Below are 8935 nucleotides of genomic sequence, written 5' to 3'. Positions count from 1 at the left end.
TTGTGGGCATAAGCTAAGCAACCTAAAACACGTAGGTTGTCGAGGTTTGGTGGGTGACCGTGTATAAGCTCATAAGGTGTCCGTCCTTGTAAGAGCTGGGTTGGGGTTCGATTAATTAGATAGGCTGCGGTTAATATGCATTCTCCCCAAAATTCAATAGGTAAGTTGGCTTGGAACCGTAATGCCCTCGCTTTTTCCAAAATATGTCGGTGTTTACGCTCAACCCTCCCGTTTTGTTGTGGGGTGTCAATAGTACTGGTTTGAAAAATCATACCGTTTTCATTATAGAATTGCTTTAATGGTCCTGAAAGAAATTCGGTCCCATTATCGCTTTGAACAATTTTCACTTGTTTTCCAAACTGAACTTGTACCATTTTGACAAAATTTTTAATTAAGTCTGACACCTCTCCCTTATCTTTCATGAGGTGAACCCAAACACTACGTCTGTGGTCATCAACAACAGTAAGAAAATAATGCGCACCCGATAAATTTTTAGCTTGATACGGGCCCCATATATCACAGTGAATTAGACCGAAAAGAGCAGCATGACATTTATGATTAATCTTAAAACTTGTCCGAGTATGTTTGGCGCGACAACAAGGATCACAAACAACAGTATTATCAAAAGAGAGTTTCGTTCCAACTAAAGTACTTAAATGAGGTAAAATATTCTTAGACGGGTGACCTAATCTACGGTGCCATACCCGTTCTTTATTCACCAACGTTGCTCCTGCTACAGCCGCCACTCGTGTCATATAATAAACGCCGTCTCGATGCTCACCCCGTCCAATCTCCGTCTTCGTAGATTGGTCCTGTATTATACAATAATTAGGATTAAAAATCACAAGACAATTATTTTCACGGATGAGTTGTTGTATCGAAATCAGATGACAAGTTAACGATGGTACAAATAAAACATCATCGAGTGTGAATGAATCATTTAACACGACTTTTCCGTGTTCCTTCGCAACAATAGTCGACCCATTTGGAAGTCCAACAATAGAAGATTCATCCTCCCAAATGTCAGTGAGCAATTCTCTACAACCAGTCATATGATGTGAGCACCCACTGTCAAGCATCCATTCACGCAATTTTAAAAGATTCGTACCTCGTAAATTCTCGTTACCTTCTGCCTTGGCAGCAATCAGTGACCGTAATTGGTCAGTTTCCTCACCGGTGAGATCTTTCTTGGTGGAGTCGGTCTCGGTGGTCGTAGCATTGGCAGTGTGTGCGGAATTATTTGAATGTCTGCCTCCACGGTTTCTACCTCTGCCGCCTCTCCTTCCTCGACCGCGTCCTTTTCCAATGCCATGTTTTTCCCAGCAATTCTCTTCGAGATGATACCATTTGCCACAATGAGTGCATCGTGGTGGTTCGTACTCTTTCTGCTCATCAGGCGCAGCACTTCCACGACCACGCCCTACTCTTCCCCGGACTGCCATTGCAACTTCTGTGGTGTCTTCGCGACTTCTAGTGACAGCCTTGTGTCTTTCTTCACATAAAACCAAAGCATAGGCACGACTCAGGGACGTGAGGGTGTCCTCCATCAGTAGGTTCGATCGAATGTGGTCGTAAAGAGAAGTGTTAAGACCTATAATAAACTGGTGGACCTTTTCATCTTCTCGTTCTTTAGTTAGAGCAGCCGCGGCTCCTCAAGTGCATTTGGGTATGTGACTATAGTTTGCCAATTCATCCCAAATCGATTTGAGGTGGGTATAGTAGTCCACGACAGATCGTGTGCCTTGCTTGCATTCGACTAACTCACTTTTGAGTTGATGAACCCGTGGAGCATTACCCGCTGCATATCGTTCCTGAAGTTCTTTCCATATATCGCGCACAGTGCCGGAGAAAGCAATGCTTGGGTGTAATTTCTCGTCAATGACGCTGCGTAACCAAGCTTTGACCATGGCATTGCACTGTCGCCATGCCACCACTTCGAGAGAATCGTCCGTACCAACGGGTTTGGAAACGGTACCATCGACAAATCCAAGTTTGTTCTTTGCGTCGAGTCCGTTACGAACCGCATCGGCCCATAGGTCATAATTCTCACCGTTAAAAATTGTTTGAGTCAATTTTAGACTCGGACTTTCGGAAGGATGGGGAAACAATGGTGACGACGGTGATATGCTCATCGTATTTGAATCACCGTCTGTCTTAATGCTTGTATCTCCGCTTTTTGTCATTTGGAAAAGAAAAAAAAACACAGTAACGATGATCAAAACCCGCTCTGTGATACCATGATAAAATGTAGAGTATATATGAAGTAAGGCTATTGAGCCGTGTATTTCATTGATAGTTAGCAAGTACAATGTAAGCTATATATAACTAATTACATAGTTAACAAATCCCAGTCAAACTGCCTTAACATAAGCCTACAAATAAGATAGTCAAAGATACACCTAACCACCTAAATATTTACACAATATATGAATATAGGAAAAGTAGGAAATATATTATGGGATATATATTTCCATAGATCTCCTCTGATAGCTAACTCTTCGGCACCTCTGACACCCTCGCTTCTCCTCCTTCTCCACTCACGGCAGCAGCAACAAACACCAGTAGCCACCATGCTAGCCAACCAACCAGTCAGACTACCGTACTCTCGCACCTGCTCCTCTAATCTGCTCTGAACCACCACAAGCTACCAAAGGCGGCTCAACCCAATCCATCACTAGCCGTCCTCGATCACCATTGAACACATCTCCGTCAAGCTCAGGCCACCGTCAGTCAATCGAATTGACTGAGGTAATTGATTAATTGGGGTTGCTTTTGGAAGAATAGGAAATAAGACAATTTTGCCCCTGGCTTTAATGATGCTGCATTTTATTTAACTTCCTCTTTCGTTTCATATTATTTTGTTTGGGATATATAATACAGACAAAGCAAAATGCAGAAGGGGGTCACTTTTCAACACATTATTTTGACGGAGCATAGGAGTAAATTAGAATAGAAACACAAAAACTCCTCTCTTCTTATTCCTCTTTAATTTATTTAGAATTAATTAATTTAGTTATCAAACTAGTTTTTGAACGTGCACTGCACGGGTGAAGATGAAAAATATTATTAAAAGTAACAACTTACATATTTTTTGGATTTAGTAAATTATTAAAATTTAGAAAATTTCACTTTGTCTACTACCCAAACCCTTTTGATACTATGAGTTTTTTTATTTGAAATACTATGAATTTTTTTTCTCGACTTTTGAGAAGTTATTGACACGTAGTCGAAGTAGGCGGCTGGGGTAACTTAAACTTGACAAAATTGAGTTGATCCGAATAACCCTACCCGACACCCAAATTCAAGAACCAAGCTCCATCTGAACCCGAATTGTATAAAACAATGGATAAGTAACTCCTTATATAAAACTCCCTTTGCCCCACTCATTTGTTTGCTTATTCCATTTTGGGTTGTCTGAATCAATTATGTGCCTTTATATTTTAGGAATGCCTTTGATAAGCAATTTGATACTCCACACTTAGTTTGATTCATTTATTATTTAATAATTGACTCCCTCCTCTTTTTTTGACATTTGTGTCCAAACCAAAGACAAACGAATGATCAAGACGAAAGGACTCAAGGGAGTATGAAATTTCATATTTTATTTACCCAATTGTTATTATACAAACGGGAACTATTGTAATGCGACACATGTTATTTTCCTACCCCGTTGACGTATTACGATCTCATACGTATTTAAGTGAAGATGTATAAAATGGTTTTCCTACCCCGTTGGCATATCAATGTTTATGTTCTAATTCTAATAACTGTCTTAAACTTAAAACGAATCAAATAAAATACATAAGACAAAAGCATAATATTTAGGGAGTAATAATAAGCTTGTCTGATCATCGTACGAAACAGAATTACGGCGATGCATATCGTACGAAATATTGGGAAAATCATAATCCAAATTAATATGATAATCTTTACACAAAGGTTTAGGAAGATTGTTAGTATTTGAGCTAGGAAACATATGCGATATTTAGGAAAGCTAATGTTAAATTATCATAGTAAATGGAAAAAGAGGTAACCTTCTTTTGTTTTACGAAATTTTTTAAATTTGAAATATGAACAACTCTTTTTTTTTTCTTTTTTTTTTGTATTAATAATATTATTATGGTTGTTTTTAAAGTTGAGATTCCATATTATATGGTTAAATTGGTGCGTTTTCTAAATATGAATCTTTTGAATTGACTTAATCAATTTGTATAAATGGATAAACAATCATATATTATGTATAAATATTTCTGCTTAAGTTGCATATGATCTAAACACCAATTGATAGATCCCGGATTTTAAGGAGACGATGTTTAGGAAATCGTTTTGTTTTTAATATGGTTGGATAGAAAAATTCTTAGGTACACCCGGTGCACCACGTCACCGTACACCCTAGCCAATAAGAATATTAGAATTACCCACACTCTCCATAAATAATAAAGCAAAATTTAAGTGGAACATGATTGAAGGTTTATCATTGGTTATGGTGTACGATAATCTTGTACACCGGGTGTACCCAAGAATTTTTCGGTTGGATATTAACTTGATATTTTAATGCACCTTTTAAATTATTGTGATTGACGCAAATTTAGGAAAATAAAAATATTTCCTAAAATGTATTATAAAAGTTATAACAAAACCAACCTAAATATAATTTATGTATGTATTCCGTCTAAAAAAAATATTTAACACGATTGACTCTTTTTTTTTTTAATTTACGTTTTATAAATCAAGCAAATTACATGTGGTGTATGAATAGCTGTTGATACGTGGCGATTTAATGAGCTGATGGTTTTAGCTTTAATATGGCGAAATTAAGCTTCGTAAGTTTCAATTGTAGCAAGTAAGGCTCATAAATTTAACTAAGAGTAAAATTCAACTCCTTTTTTATTTTTACTTTAGACTATCATAAAAAATTATTTATAATGATTTTATACAACTTGTAACAATTTTTTTAAAATAAATTTAGCCGTGTTAATTACTATACAATTAATTATTCATTTGAGAACAATTTAAATTCTTCTATAACATAAACAAAATAAAATCGTATAAAATTCATGAATAACTCTTACATTGATAATAAATGGTCTAAAAAGTTTCAAAATTATTAAAAAAAACTTTTTTATTTTTATATTGTTATATAAAGACGCAGAGTTGTAAAAAATTAATTTTTATATTTGATTAATTTGATTTTAAAATGATCAAAATATTTACATTTCTAGCTAACTTTGAATTTTGATTTTGTGTTGGTTGACTCTTATTCTTATTGGATTTCGTTAGCTTGAACGCACTAAGTAGTTTTTTATATCATACTCGTTTAATCGTGTTGTCTAAAATCACATACGAAGTAATAACTATTAGTCACTCCAATCCAAATTAAAGATTACATTAATTTTTTGGCAATCAACCTTAAAATTTTTGACCATAACTAAGTTCTTATGATCTTCTTTTTCCCTGTATATCTCTTGAACGTACACTATGTGCTTGATAACGGCGGAGAAATAGAGACAATGAGAATCTTTAGAGTTCCGTCACCATTCGTATGACCAGACCGTGTTGCTTTTATCACAAATTCTTATTTTAAGGCTATATATCCGTTTTAACCTTATTTACCCGGATAATACCCGTCACAAGGGAGACTTGCGGTAAAGAAGTATCTAAAATATCAATACATTTTATTTTTGTTTTATGTATGAAACTTGTCCCGTCTTAAGGTTAAGACAAACATGTCCATCATACTGAGAATTGTGGAATTTTTATTACCATTTCAAGCGGTACGCATGACAATTTGAAGAACCTCTATTAATTGTTCCCGACTTGACTTCCAAATGTCGACAAAAGCAAAGTCATTTGTATAAAAGTATAATCTCCCAGGTCAAGCATGATTTTATGTTTTTCCTGTAGAAAATTAGCGTTTAGTCAAGTGATTATATTAATTTATACATCATTTAACAATGGCAAAAAAGCTGTTATAGGTGAATTAAGGCAAATGATTATAGATATGTTTCATAACCTTCCATGATGGAGAAAATGTTGTAACAACCCCGGATTTAATAATACAAATAAGCTAGATAAATATTGCATTTTATATTAATAAAAGTCCATGGTGGCGGAAACACCATGACGATAAATCCGGGTGCTACCGAAATATATAAAGTAATAGTCAACTATGCATACAACTACTCTCGGGAATGAAAAACCCGTCCAAAATAAAACAACAAGGTTCGATTACTAAACATCATAACTATTATTTATTATCTCTCTCTCAAAACCCATCCATGACCAAGAAGCACATCAACCTGAAAAAAATATCAACAACCACCGTCAGTGGGGAGTAACTAGGAGTGCTCCCAGCCATGACTTAAGAAATTTCAAGAAACAATTATGAGCAAATAATAAGAGACAACATATAATCCATTCAAAATATGAAAACATGTGAACTTCATGGAAATTTAATATTAAGGTATATAATCACAAATGAGTGAGTAATAATGATACCACATGATTAATTAAAATGTGTAACAACTTACAAGTTTCATGTCACTTACATGATTATACGAAATACTGTAAAAGAAGGTGGTCATAATGAAAAAGAAATAACACCAATTTACCCGAATGACATATGAAATGAGTAATGATAATATACGAGTGGTAAACACATCCAAATCTTGGACCATAAATACATAGAATAACACGAGACAAGAACGAGCACCGTCTAGGGCCAATAACCTGAAACCCTAAACCTTGGTGTCAATAACCCGACACCAAAATAACCCTACTACGGCAGACACATAACCGTGAACCCGTGTCTAAGACGCCGGACTCTCGAGGGGCATAAAGTCTAGTTAAGGCGTAAATGTGCGGACCCTTAACCAGTCAAGGCGTAAAAGTGCAGACCCTTGACCCCCAAACGACATATCCATAGACTCATAAGAGTATCCAAAAAGGACGGTCAACCCATAGCAGGCCAATAACCTGAAACCATGCCAGGGTACTAGGTAGGCCAATAACTTGAAACTTACCCAGTTTGGTATTGCTCTTCTCAAGTAGACCAATAACCTGAAATCTACTCGATATCTTATACTCTAGCTAAACCATATATAAAATGGAACAAGGTCCAAAAGATAACAAAAGTGCACCATGAATAACCTCATGTTAACATGCCAAAATGTTCATAACTGAGGGATAAATAATATTAAATGAAATTCAATAATGGTAATCAAAGTTAGAGTATAATTTCAACTTTTCCAATATAAAACAAGAGACACTCATGTCAATATATAATTTCCGAAAGGCAATATCACAAAAAGCGTATACATGCCATTTACCATAGTAGAAGTAACAATCAATTCTTAACAAATACACTATTGTAATCTCACATTATAAACATAGTTATGGAGAATATATTTACAAGACATGATACCATCAAATATGTTATTAGTTATTTCCTTAACAAACATTTATTAAATTCGTTAATTAAACATCTAATAATTCTAAACAATTAAACAAAAGTTATATTCTACTCATGAAAAATTACTAGATATTTTAGTGAGTTATAAATTCAATAAAAACACTACCTAATAAATTATTTAATAATGTTTCACATATTTAACATAAAATTAGCATTTAATAGGCGATTTCAAGCATAAATAAACAAATAAATAAGAAAATTGTGTCACGACCATTAATAATTTATTTTACATTATTATAGGACAGAATATGCATAAAAATAAATTATAAATATTTTATTTATATTTATTTATTATTCTAACACAATTAAACCTTATTTATGGACTAATTAGTTATAAAATTAAAAAGTAATTATACAAATTACAAAATGGACATGAAAAACTTTAATACACTAAAATAAGTCATATTATGATAAAACATTCAATTTTAACATTTATTTATATATTTTACATATTTACTTGAGATTAATTGCATAAAACACGAATATATATTAAATGAGAGCAATAATAATTTTAAAAATAAAATAATCAATTTAAATACTATATAAATTATAATAGGCCAGAAAAAAATTAAGGAAGTAAATTTTTCGAAATTATTTTATGTTTTATATATTTATTAGACGATTATCACATAAAACCGGATTAAATATCAAATAATAACAAATAAATATATGATAATTATAGAACTAAAATAATCACATGCAAACTCATAAATAATGATAATAAATCAGAATATAATCAAAAATATAATTTTTATAATCATCCATATATTTTACATATTGTTTAGATTGTTAAATCACATAAAAAATACAAATAAATCATAGAAAACATTTAAATAAGTATATATTCATCACAAAATAATGAAAACTACTATTTATTATATAAATCATGAATCTCATATATTTCCATGATTTTAAACATCATATATATTATCAATCTTATTATAACCTCATAAAAGCACTTGAAATTCAAAAATCATAGAAAGGAGAAAACCTAGTTACCTTGATAGAGATTAAGATTAGTAAATAAGAAGGATAGTGTTATAAGATCAACCCAAATAATCTCCCTCAACCAAGGTATCTTGCTCACCTCCTTGAAACATAAGAATTAAAACAAATAATTAAATACTATAAATAAACTAGTATAAGAATGACAATTAAATAGTTACCTACACTTACAAATGAGCAAGAAGAAAGAGATGTGAGAATGAAAGAAATGAAATGTAGAGAATTGGGGTAGAAGCTCACGGCAAAGAGGAGAGATTTGTGAGTGCAAATTGTGTTGTGCAAGTTATAGATGAGTAGGAGGCTAAAAGGGAATAGGTTAGGGGAATGATTAAGGCTAAACCTTAGGCTATTACTTTAAGTAAAGTAGTCACATGCCTATGAGGGTAGGCCTTGGGCTCCAAGCAAAAAAAAACAAGTTGCCAACTTGCCATGTGCCTAGGTGATGAGGTAAATGATAAT

General features: G+C 33.4%; 1 long non-coding RNA gene across 1 annotated transcript; it reads right to left on the bottom strand.

Annotated features, from left to right (window-relative positions):
* Positions 1-6115: 6115 nt before the first annotated feature.
* Positions 6116-8731, bottom strand: LOC141633674 (uncharacterized). Its single transcript, XR_012538443.1, has 3 exons — positions 8648-8731; positions 8471-8561; positions 6116-6299 (listed from the first exon to the last, which is right to left on the bottom strand). It is a non-coding gene; the product is annotated as an uncharacterized LOC141633674 (long non-coding RNA).
* Between the last annotated feature and the right edge of the window lie 204 nt (positions 8732-8935).

This window comes from Silene latifolia, chromosome Y (genome assembly GCF_048544455.1).
Source record: "Silene latifolia isolate original U9 population chromosome Y, ASM4854445v1, whole genome shotgun sequence".
Taxonomy (NCBI): Eukaryota; Viridiplantae; Streptophyta; class Magnoliopsida; order Caryophyllales; family Caryophyllaceae; genus Silene; species Silene latifolia.
Note: the sequence above shows the minus strand (reverse complement) of the source record. Positions and strands in the feature narration are given on the sequence as shown.